This window comes from Gorilla gorilla, chromosome 6 (genome assembly GCF_029281585.2).
Source record: "Gorilla gorilla gorilla isolate KB3781 chromosome 6, NHGRI_mGorGor1-v2.1_pri, whole genome shotgun sequence".
NCBI classification, from domain to species: domain Eukaryota; kingdom Metazoa; phylum Chordata; class Mammalia; order Primates; family Hominidae; genus Gorilla; species Gorilla gorilla.
In genome coordinates this window covers 13,040,146-13,052,542 of record NC_073230.2, presented here as the reverse complement: position 1 = coordinate 13,052,542, position 12,397 = coordinate 13,040,146, and the positions used below count along the sequence as shown (strand labels likewise).

Genomic DNA, 12,397 nt, shown 5'->3' with positions numbered 1-12,397 from the left:
TCCCTCCAGCTTCGTCTCTCCACCCCGCCATCCGGCAAGTTACAGGGGCCGCTGACAGATTCGTCCAAGTGATTGGGTCTAAACCAGCATCCGCACCTCCCCGACTGGGTCCTGGCAGGAGCAGGCCCGGAAGGCCCAGTAGTAAGATCCCTACCACTCCCCTGCCAGGGAGGAAGATCAGGTGATCTGCTAGGCAAATCCTGCTACGGCAGCTACCAAGGCCCACATTGGGCACAAAGGGTCTATCTGTTTGTTTTTGGCACAGAATCCCCTGCAAGAAAGGTGCAGTCAGTTTCTTTTGCAGGCCCCTTCCCCAGTCTGCCCACCTAAAGGTCAAGTAAACCAGGAGAAGCCTCGCCCAGCTGAGGAGGGGACAAGGTTCCAAGGACAGGAAGTGCCTGGGCTGAGAGGCCATGGCATTTGAGTCCCTTCCCTGACTGGTGAGACGCTGCAGTGCCAGGGCCGTGCTACCCTCGCTGTTGGCACAGCGTCTTCTCCTCCGGAGTCCTTCCTGCCATGTACCAGGCCAGGCAGGAATCTGGACCCTAGATCTGAAGGGGGCCCTGGGCACAGGGGAAGCTGTGACCTCCAAATGCAGACGGACTACAGCTCGCTTTAATAAAACATGGGGTCTCCTGCCGTATGCAACTTTCTATGGAACAATTACCTGTCTTTCTCATGTCTGAGAAAAAGTATACTAAAAGCTTCAAGAGAAAAGTTACATCCCCCAAAAAGTTACCCACATTCCCCGCTTCTAAATGTGGTTTTGGTTTTTTCTGAAAGGGAGTCTCGCTCTATCACCCAGGCTGGAGTAGAGTGGCACGATCTCGGCTCACTGCAACCTCTGCCTCCCAGGTGATTCTCCTGCCTCAGCCTCCTGAGTAGCTGGGACTACAGGCATCTGCCACCACACCCCGCTAATTTTTTTTGTAGCTTTAGTAGAGATGGGGTTTCACCATGTTGGCAAGGCTGGTCTCAAACTCCTGACATCAGGTAACCTGACCACCTTGGCCTCCCAAAGTGCTGGGGTTACAGGCGTGAGCCACCGCACCCGGCCCAATCTGTGTTTATTTTTAATTTGTTCATGGCATGCAGTCCTTGTTCCTGTTCCTCCTCTATATTTGCAACAACATCATAAAATTTTCTGCAATTTCAGTAAATAAGTAAAAGCTATGTATCCGTTCTGCTGCTATCCTTTTTCCATCCAAAGTGACCAGGGTAGGGGTATTCATCCCACCTTCCCCAGGCGCTGCTGGCCAGCACATTGCAACACACCTGATCAGGACTTGGGGGCCTTTGGTTTTAAAGAAGTTAGTACCTTGCTTTTCTCCCTTAACAGTCATGTACTGGCCTCCAGGTCTATAGCTCTGTCTGCATCCAACTTGTTCTTTTTATGTCTTCCATCATACATTTTTTTTTTTTTTTTTGAGACAGAGTCTTGCTCTGTTGCCCAGGCTGGAGTGCAGTGGCGCAATCTCGGCTCACTGCAACCTCTGCCTCCCAAGTTCAAGCGATCCTCCTGCCTCAGCCTTCCGAGTAGCTGGGATTACAGGCGTGTACCACCACGCCTGGCTAATTTTTTGTATCTTTAGTAGAGACAGGGTTTCACCATGCTGGCGAGGCTGGTCTCAAACTCCTGACCTTCTGATCTGCCCGTCTCGGCCTCCCAAAGTGCTGGGATTACAGGCGTGAGCCACCGTGCCCAGCCAGTTGTATTTTCAGTAGAGACAGGATTTCACCCTGTTGGCCAGGCTGGTCTTGAACTCCTGACTTGAAGTGATCCACTCCTGCCTCGACCTCTCAAAATGCTGGGATTATAGGTGTAAGCCACCGCACCTGGCCTTTTTTCCATCTTTCTGAGATGAGATCTCACTCTGTCTTAGAAAAAGATCTAAGACTGCACTCCCAGGCTATAGTGCAGAGTGCAGTCACGGCTCACTACAACCTCAACCTCCCAGCTCAAGCGATCACACCTCAGCCTCCCAAGTAGCCGGGATTACAGGCGTGGGCCACCATGCCCAGCTAATTTTTGTAAAGAAGGGGACTCAACGGCCGGGCAAGGTGGCTCACTCCTGTAATCCTAGCACTTTGGGAGGTCGAGGCAGGCGCATCACTTGAGGTCAGTATTTCAAGACCAGCCTGGCCAACATGGTGAAACCTTGTCTCTACTAAAGTACAAAAATTAGCTGGGCATGATGGCGGGTGCCTGTAATCCCAGCTACTCGGGAGGCTGAGACAGGAGAATCACTTGAACCCGGGAGACAGTGGTTGCAGTGAGCTGAGATCGCACCACTGCACTCCAGCCTGGGCAGCTAAGCGAGACTCCGTCTCAAAAAAAAAAAGAGAGAGGTTCTCACCATGTTACCCAGGCTGGTCTTGAACTCTTGGGCTCAAGCAGTCGGCCCACCCCAACCTCCCAAAGTGCTTGGATTACAGGTGTGAGCCACCTCCTTTATTTTTCCATCCTTAAAAAGTGTCTTTTTTGGCTGGGCGTGGTGGCTCACGTCTATAATCCCAGTATTTTGGAGGTCAAGGCGGGTGGATCACGAGCCCAGGAGTTCAAGACCAGCCTGGCCAAGATGGTGAAACCCCATCTCTACTAAAAATACAAAATGGAGCTGGGCATGGTGGTGGGCGCCTATAATCCCAGCTACTCGGGAGACTGAGGCAGAGAATTGTTTGAACCCGGGAGGCAGAGGTTGCAGTGAGCCGAGATTGCACCACTGCACTCCAGCCTGGGCAACAGAGTGAGACTCCATCTCCAAAAAAAATAATAATAAAAAGTGTCTTTTTTATGGAGGTTGCAGCGAACCAAGATCACACCATTGCACTTCAACCTGTGTGACAGAGTGAGACTCTGTCTCGAAAAAAAAATTAAAAGTATCTTAAAAAATACATTTGCCAGCCGGTCGAGGTGGCTCATGCCTATAATCCCAGCACTCTGGGAGGCCGAGGTGGGCGGATCTCCTGAAGTCAGGAGTTCGAGACCAGCCTGGCCAACATGGTGAAACCCTGTCTCTACAAAAATATAAAAATTACCTGGGTGTGATAGTGGGTGCCTGTAGTCCCAGCTACTCAGGAGGCTGAGGCGGGAGAATCAGTTGAACCTGGGAGGCAGAGGTTGCAGTGAGCTGAGATCATGCCATTGCACACTCCAGCCTGGGCGACAGAGTGAGACTCCCTCTAAACACAAAATACATTTGCCAATCAAAAGTGTACAAAAAATAGAAAATGTATATGCACAGTAGGAAAATCTTGAAAACAAAAATATAAAGCAAAAATAGACATGCTTTGTAACCCAAAGATAACTGCTGATCACATCTCAATGTACTTCTGCAAGGTGTGATCTTTTACTGTGATATATACAGTACTCATGAAACTAGTGAACCAGACATGAAGGTTTTCTTTTTTTTTTTTTTTTGAAACAGAGTCTCACTGTCACCCAGGCTGGAGTGCAGTGGCACGATCTTGGCTCACTGCAAACTCCGTCTCCCGGGTTCACGCCATCCTCCTGCCTCAGCCTCGCGAGTAGCTGGGACTACAGGCGCCTGCCACCACGCCCAGCTAATTTTTTATATTTTTAGTAGAGATGGGGTTTCACTGTGTTAGCCAGGATGATCTCGATCTCCTAACCTCATGATCCTCCCACCTTGGCCTCCCAAAGTGCTGGGATTACAGGCATGAGCCACCGCACCCAGCTGACATGAAGGTTTTCATTCTGCTTTTCCTTTCTGGAGCATTTACAAGACAGGAGCAAGTGCTTCTGAAACAAAGACTTTTTAATTAGCTCTTTGCCTTTGAGAACCTCTCACAGCACGTTCCATCTGCCTTCTCTTTGAATTTCTTGCAGTCATCTAGGCTGGTGTGAAGCTAACACAGGCCAGGCCACGAGCTCTGTTCTCAGGACCCCTGCGGGGGGACGTGGTCACTTCTGCAGTCACTGGCTGTGTGTGCCTCTTGGTCAGGATGAAGTCCAATCATCAGTTCCACTCATCGTCGCTTCCTGTCCCTTCATCTGCACACATGTCTGGAGGAGATGGCCCAGGACCTCTGGCTTTGCTTCTCCCCAGGAGAAGGTGCCAGTTAAACCCACAGGAGAGGGACTCAGGTGAGCACTGGCTTCTGAGTCAGGTCCCACGCTCCCCATCTTGCTGGGTGTGAGTCACCCAAGGTGGGGTGGTGAGAGCCCTGGCAGCGGTATGGCACGCCTGGGCCTGGCATTAGCCGTAAAGTGGGAATCGCTGCAGCATCTTCCTCGGGCTGTGAGAACTGGGGAGGGGAGACAGGAAAAGTGCTTGGTCGAGGACGGCAGGGAGGGCAGAGCGGCTGTGGTGGTGGTGGTGGTTGCGCCGTCCCACAGAGCTGTGCTGTCCCTTCCCACGTTTCCAGTGATTCCTTGCGGATAAAAGCCTAATCCTTTGACCAGACCAACCTCTCAGGGTCATCTGAGACTGTCAGCCCCACCTGGGACCCCCAGGAGCAGCTAGTCCACACCCACACCTGGCAGGTGCCTGCGTGCCCGGCTGCTCACCTGTGCACGTGCCCTGAGTGTACCTGGGTGCAGACCTGGACGGCGCTGCTCAGCTGGGCAGTCCCGGGGCGCTCGGCCCCTAGTAGGTGCCACAGAGAAACCGGCACCAGGTGGCAGGGAACAGGCTGAGTCTGTGGAGGGGACCCACTGGGGTGGCCCAGGAGGCTGGGAAGGCTTCCAGGAGAAGCCCCGCCTGCTGCTCATCCTCATTGCCTGACCCTTGTCCAAGTGCAGACCGCGGGGCCGGGGATGCTGACTGGCCAGTTCCAAGTGTTCCTGAGAACCAGATCTTAAGTCAGCTCCTCGGGATGCAGTCACGCGTTGGCCTTGGTGGAGACTTCCCCAAGGGCAGGAGTCCTGGAGGACGCTGCCAAATGGCCTCTGGGTGAAAGGGTACAGTTGGGGGTACATCTGAGAGAGGCTCTGAAGACAGTCCAAGGAGACTGGGCACCAATGGGGGTCCACGAACAGGGAGAGTCCACAGGGATGGCCAGGCCCTGTCCTGGGAGCTGAAGGAACTGGTCCCAGGGGCACTTCGGGGCAGGGGTGGGGAGGCCATGGCACCACAGGGTGGGGCTGAGCACGGCCACCCCAGGCAGTGAGGCCCGAAGGCCTGGAAATAGCAGCAGGGAGCGGGTGGGACACAGGGCTGAGCAGGCCAGGCCCCAAGGAGCACGTGCTTTTCTGGACAGGCAGAGGGACAGTGCCCCGTGTTCCAGGACACACAGATGCATGAGGAGGAGGAGGCCAGCCAGCAGCAAGGAGGAGAGCCAGGGCACCGAGCACCGGGAGGCAGCCCTCCCTCCCGCAAGCTCTCAGACCGCCGATGCCCTCAGACCTAGGAGCAGCACCCGTACCCCGCCAGGCCCCATCTCCTCCCCTCCCTCAAAGCCTCACTTCTCCAGGGTCCAGCCCTGATATCTCTTTCCCAGGCCTTCCAGGAGCTGTCTGCCCTCCTGTCCCCCTGTCGGATCCCCCTGCCCTGTATGTTCCCCTAGGTCCCACTTCTCATCCATCTCAGTCATCTATGGCCACATAAAACCACACCCCAAGGCCAGCACAGTGGCTCACGCCTGTAATCCCAGCACTTTGGGAGGCCAAAGCAGGAGGATCACTTGAGCCCAGGAGTTACAGACCAGCCTGGGCAACCTAGCAAGACCCCCATCTCTATCAAAACAAAAACCAAGCGAGGCATGGTGGTATGCACCTATAGTCCTAGCTACTCAGGAGGCCAAGACGCAAGGATCACTTGAGCCTGGGGGATCAAGGCTGCAGTGAGCTATGATTACACCACTGGACTCTAGCCTGGGTGACAGAGCAAGACCCTGTCTCTAAAAAATAAACCACAGCTCAGCCCACTACTCAGAACATCCCTGAGTTGCTATTTTTCACAAGGCTTCCCTTTGCCGAGGCTCAGTCAGGCAGCTGTGCCATATCTGAGGACCCCGGGGTGGCTGCCATCAGCTGCCAGCTGGGGTTTGGCCGAGACCACAACCCCTGCCCATGGGCTCTCAGCCCTCATCGGTCTGGCCCCCGCTTCTCTCCATCACAGTGGTGGCCTTCCAAGAGGCCAGGCATGGACACAAGCACCTCTCCCTCCACATGGTAGCAGCCAAAGCAAACCACAGGCCAGCACAGCTCCAGGCGAGAGATGAGGACAAGCCACCAACCCGGCCTGCTCCAAACGCCAAGCCCTGCTGTGACCCATGTGTGCAGTGTGCAGTCACAGCCCCGCAGGGGTGAGGGGACACTTCAGCCCAGGACGTCTCAGCAGGGAGACAGCTGAGTTGAGACATTCTCAACTCTGAGCTGAGTTCTCTTCTTGCTGAGAACTCTCCTGTCTCTATCTGAATGTGGTGCTCTCTCTCTCTCTCAATCTCTCTCTCTCTCTTTCCATCCTAACTTTATTTCTGGAAAGCTGTGGTAAGAAAATGAGCAGGGCCAGGCACAGTGGCTCACACCTGTAATCCCAGCACTTTGGGAGGCCAAGGCGGGCAGAGCACAAGGTCAGGAGTTTGAGACCAGCCTGGCCAACATGGTGAAACCCCGTCTCTACTAAAACTACAAAAATTAGCCGGGCGTGGTGGCGGGCACCTGTAATGCCAGCTACTCAGGAGGCTGAGGCAAGAGAATTGCTTAAACCCAGGAGGAGGAGGAGGTCGCAGTGAGCCGAGATCATGCCACTGCACTCCAGCCTAGGTGACAGAGCAAGACTCTTGTCTCGAAAAAAAAAAAAAAAAAAAGAAAAAAAAGAAAAAAAGTGAGCAGCGCCTAGGATGAGGCCTCTGAGGTGTGCTGCCGGCGTGGTGCCCTGGCCACCATAGGCACAGTCCTTAGTGTGACTTTCACCTTCCCAGAGCCCCAGTGAGGATGCACAGGGGTGTAAGGTCAGAAAGGGCCAGTGCTGTGGAAACCTGCCCACAGCCCAAAGGACGGGCACTAGGGGGCCTGAGCTGAAGCCCCCCAGCCCAGGTACCCTAGGACTGGCGCCCAAGGGACATCTCAGTCTACCCTCAGTCACTGCCCTGGGATGGCCTTAGGCCCAAGCAGGGCTTTGAAGCCGCGCCCTCAGAGGATCGGGCAGAGCCTGGAACTAAGTCCAGGAGGCTCCACAGTGGGCAGCAAGCCATGTCTGGGGCTCCCCAGCCTGCCCAGCCTCAGAACCGGGGACACTGGCACATCCCACAGACAATTCACTCTTCCCTTCTGATGGGGAGGACAAGGATGAGGACTGCCGGAGCTGGTGGGGGGCAGCAGGAGGCACCAGGCGCTCAGTGCCCCCTCAACCCACCAGTTCTGCCGCATCTGGCTCTGAGGCGTGCACAGTCCCTCGGCTCCTTTTTCTCATTGGAGGGACTGACTGTCTTGGGTTAATTCCCTGCTTGTGGCATGTTTCCCAGAGTGCCTGCAAAGACCTCTGTGCTGCAGTCCCCAGCCACAGTTCAGAGTCTGGGATGCACTGGAAATGTTTGTTCTAGAAGAAATGTGAGAAATAAACATTAAGGTATCCCTCAGGGTCGGGCATGGTGGCTCACACCTGTAATCCCAGCATTTTGGGAGGCTGAAGCAGGAGGATCGCTGAGCCCAGAAGGTGATGGAGACCAGCCTGGGCAACATATCAAGACCCTGTCTACACACAAAAAAATTAAAAACTAGCCAGGTGTTCTGACATGCACCTGTAGTGCCAGTTACTCCAGGGGCTGAGGCAGGAAGATCACCTGAGCCCAGGAGTTTGAGGTTGCAGTGAGCCTAGATCACCCCATTGTACTCCAGCCTGGGTGACAGAGCAAGACCCCATCTCCAAAAACAAAAATTTTTTTTTGAGACACAGTTTCAGTCTGTCACCCACACTGGAGTGCAGTGGCTAGATCTTAGCTCACTGAAACCTCTGCCTCCCCAGTTCAAGGGGTTCTCCTGCCTCAGCCTCCCAAGTAGCTGGCATTACAGGAGCATGCCACTGTGCCCGGCTAATTTTTTGTATTTTTAGTAGAGACAGGGTTTCACCATGTGAGCCAGGCTGGTCTCAAACTTCTGGCCTCAAGTGATCCACCCGCCTCAGACTCCCGAAGTGTTGGGATTACAGGCGTGAGCCACCACGCCTGGCTGAATAATTTCTTAAAAATATATTTTCTTAGTGTTGCTTTCCTTAGAAGTCTATATTAAAAAAAAAAAAAAAAAAAAAAAAACAAGAGGCCGGGCGCGGTGGCTCACGCCTGTAATCCCAGCACTTCGGGAGGCCGAGGCAGGAGGATCACGAGGTCAGGAGATCGAGACCATCCTGGCTAACATGGTGAAACCCCCGTCTCTACTAAAAATACAAAAAAATAGCCGGGTGTGGTGGTGGGCGCCTGTAGTCCCAGCTACTCGGGAGGCTGAGGCGGGAGAATGGCGTGAACCTGGGAGCTGGAGTTTGCAGTGAGTCGCGATCATGCCACTGCACTCCAGCCTGGGCGACAGAGCGAGACTCCGTCTCAAAAAAAAAAAAAAAAAAAAAAAAGGAGATCGAGACCATCCTGGCGAACACGGTGAAACCCCATCTCTATTAAAAAAGAAATACAAAAAATTAGCCGGGCGTGGTGGCTGGAGCCTGTAGTCCCACCCCCTCAGGAGGCTGAGGCAGGAGAATGGCGTGAACCCGGGAGGCAGAGCTTGCAAGTGAGCCGAGATTGCGCCACTGCACTCCAGCCTGGGCGACAGAGCAAGACTCCAGCTCAAAAAAAAATTAGCTGGGCATGGTGGTGCGCCCCTGTAGTCCCAGCTACTCAGGCGGTTGAGGCAGGAGAATAGTTTTAACCTGGGAGGTGGAAGTTGCAGTGAGCCGAGATCACGCTACTGCACTTCCTGGGTGACAGAGCCAGACTCCTTCCCCAAAAAAAAAAAAAAAAAAAAAAAAAATTCCAGAGGAGTTTAAAAAACCATTAACGCAGTTACCTCCAAAGGAAAGGGCTGGGGCCGGGTTAGCTGTGGATTTTTGTTTATATCTGTGGGTACCCTTTGATTTTATACCCTATTTATTTATTAGCTTAGTTTCTTCAAATAACAATAATATTAGTAAAGCCTTTTAGAGCACTTGCCTGGTGCCTGGCACTAGCTGGGGGTTCCCTGGAAGGTGGGTTTCCCCCTTGCTCACCTCCTCCCCTCCTGAGGGTCAGACCTGGGTCCTGGGATGAGGAGGGGAGCACAGTGAAGGCTTTTGTGTTAATTATTTGCACATCACAGAGGCCCCTCCTCCCGGTTTAAGCTAGGGCCCCGTTAAGGGGCTTGGGTTTCACGCCAAATGCCCGGCCCCGCCCCACCCCTCCAGGCCTCTCTGCCTAGGAGACCCCATCTGTTCCCTTCTCCCTCTGCTGCCCCCAAGGGTCTCAGAGCCCCTCCCCCATCCAGACAACCTTGTTGCCCACAGCCCGTTCAAGGAGACCAGGCACCCAACCGACCATTGCTCAGGGGTCTTCAGGGAAGCCGGGGTCCCAAGGGAGCCAAAATGGGCACTGCCGGGCCCGCTTTCCATCTTCACGCACCTTATGAGCCCCAAAAGCCGTCGTTTGAAAGAAAAGTTTTAGACTTTTTATTTTATTTTATTTTATTTATTTTTGAGGGAGGGTCTCGCTCTGCGGCCCAGGCTGGACTGCAGTGGTGGAATCACAGCTCACTGCAGTCTCAACCTTCCAGGATCAAACCATCCTCCCACCTCAGCCTCCTGAGCAGCTGGGACGACAGACACGCACCACCATGCCTGACTAATTTTTGTAGTTTTTACAGAGACAGGAGTCTCACCATGTTGCCCAGGCTGGTCTCAAACTCCTGAGCTCAAGCAGTTCTCCTGCCTCAGCCTCCCAAAGTGCTGGGATTTCAAGCACCAAGTATTTGACTTTTTTAAAAGAGTGAGGTCAAGGCCGGGCACCGTGACTCATGCCTGTAATCCCAGCACTTTGGGAGGCTAATATGGTGAAGCCCCATCTCTACTAAAAAATACAAAAATTAGTTAGGTGTGGTGGCACGCACCTGTAGTCCCAGCTACTCAGGAGGCTGAGGCAGGAGAATCGCTTGAATGTGGGAGGTGGAGATTGCAGTGAGCCGAGATCACGCCACTGCGCTCCAGCCTGGGCGACAGAGTGAGACTCCGTCTCAAAAAAAAAAAAAAAAAAAAAAAAAAAGCGACAGAGTAAGACTCCATCTCAAAAAAAAAAAAAAAAAAAGAGTGAGATCAGCCCCCATCCTCGTGACTCTGGGAGAGGCCACTATGGCCCTGGAGGAAATGGGGCCCAGCTGGGTCTGGGGCTTCCTGTCCCCTCCCCCACCCCCTGATAATGAATTGGAAGAGGCTGAGCTGGGGCAGAAGGTCTGGAGGGGGGGGTCCCGTGGAGACACACTGGGAAGCTCAGAGGCCTCGCCCACCAGAGGGACTTGCCTGAGTCCTCCTGGGGCTGGTGACAGCTCCACAGCCCCCCGCAGGACTCAGGGTCCCTCCCAATGAGGCCTCCTGAGGAGGTCACAGCAGACAGCAGTGGGGGCACCCAGGGCTGGGACCCTGAGACACAGAGTATGCCCCACTGTCCCCCAGACTGCCCACATGCCCGGACTGGGCAATATAGCTCAGTCTCTCCTTTCTTTCTTCTTTGTATTTTTTTATTATTATTATTATTATTATTATTATTATTTGGAGACAGAATCTCACTCTGTCGCCCAGGCTGGAGTGCAGTGGTGTAATCTCGGCTCACACAACCTCCGCCTCCTGGGTTCAAGCGATTCTCCTGCCCCAGCCTCCCAAGTAGCTGAGATTACAGGCACCCACCACCATGTCTGGCTAATTTTTTTTTATTTTTAGTAGATTACAGGTGTGAGCCACTGTGCCCGGCCTCTTTTTCTTTTTTTTTTCTTTTTTTTTTTTTTTTTGAGACAGGGTCTTGCTTTGTCACCCAGGCTGGAGTGCAGTGGGTGGTGCCATCATAGCTCACTGCAGCCTCAGCCTCCTGGACTCAAGCAATCCTCACACCTGGGCCTCCTGAGTAGCTGAACTATATAGGCGTTAGCCACTGCTCCCAGCCCAGTCTCTCCTTTCTTTGCTCTAACAAGTTTAATTGAATGTTTTCCCTTAAGTCGTGATCTTTGGGGATCACAGTGAATCCCAACAAGGATCTTGGAGCCCTGGCTGCACTTGCCTTGACTCACTGGGGACTCTCAAGCCTCAGTGTCCCCTTCTGAGCAATGGGAGGTGGGACTCTTTCACTCCCAACCCCATGGCAGGCTTAATGGAGGAGCCACCCTCGGGGTATGGGGTCCCTAGTGGCCCCCGACCCACCTGGGAGAACTGCCGGGAATGGGGGTGCACGGGACAGAGGCTGGTACCCTGAGTGCTGAATCCCTGTAGGCTGGAGACAGATTCCTGGGAGTTGGTCTGCCTGCATCTGTGCGTGTCTGTGTGCACGCCTACATGCACGTGTACCTGCCTGTGCATGGGGCTCTTTGCACAGGTCCATATGTGTGTGTGCGTGCAAGTTCACAAGTGTGTGAGTGCGTGTGATGGGCCGCGCCCTTGTGAATGAAGAATCGCTGAGAAAGCGAAGGTGACTCAGGCAGGAGCGGAAACTGCACCCTCTGGCCCTGGCTCCCTGCCCCGGGGAGCCCCAGAACCTGTCCTGACAGGAGGGACCTCAAGGTAGGAAAAGGTCAGGAGATGGGGAGCCCAAGCGCCCCAGAGTCTGCCGGTCCGCGCAGTGCCCGCTCCTCCAGAAGACGCTCGTGGCCTCCACGCGAGTCTGGAGAACGGTGGCCTGGCTCCCTCGACCCGCATCTCACCTGGGACCCCAGAGATGCCCCCGGCCCCTGGCCTGGCTTCCCCCCAGAGGGCAGGGCCTGGGCAGGTCCCTCGCCCCGGGTTATTCCCCCGTCCCTTTCAGTTGGGCAGCTCCTACCGATTCCTCCCGAGAGATCTCGTGAACGGCCCTTCCAGCCTCCCCCACCGGACTATGCTGCTCATTGGCTGCAGCCTCGGGTATCTCGGCCACGTGGTAGGCGCCAAATTTTGCAGAATGAATGGAATTCCGAATCAGCTGGTGGCTCCGGGGACCTTAGGGTCATTCTAGGTCAGCTCCATGGGTGGAAATGAGCCAGGCTCCCCCCAATCCCCCTTCCCAGTGCCTCCCACCCTCCTCCCCAGGTCTCAAAGAGTTTGGTTCCGGAGGATTAATCTGTCCCTTCCAGTCACTGGGATTTTTCTGGCTTCCAGCCTGGCTTTCATGGGGGAGGGGAGAGGGGTGGCCGCCGGAACCTCTCTGAGGGGACCCCGACTTCCCTCTGCAGCAGCCATATTCCCCTGCCAATCTCAAGACTTCCGCCCCCCCCCCCCGAGGGACCACCTATCACAGC

General features: G+C 54.4%; 1 long non-coding RNA gene across 1 annotated transcript; it reads left to right on the top strand.

Moving 5' to 3' along the window:
* Positions 1 to 3,618: 3,618 nt before the first annotated feature.
* LOC134758854 (uncharacterized) lies at positions 3,619 to 5,901 on the top strand. The gene is made up of 2 exons (XR_010134511.1): positions 3,619 to 4,108; positions 5,224 to 5,901. It is a non-coding gene; the product is annotated as an uncharacterized lncRNA (long non-coding RNA).
* The last annotated feature ends 6,496 nt before the right edge of the window (positions 5,902 to 12,397 follow it).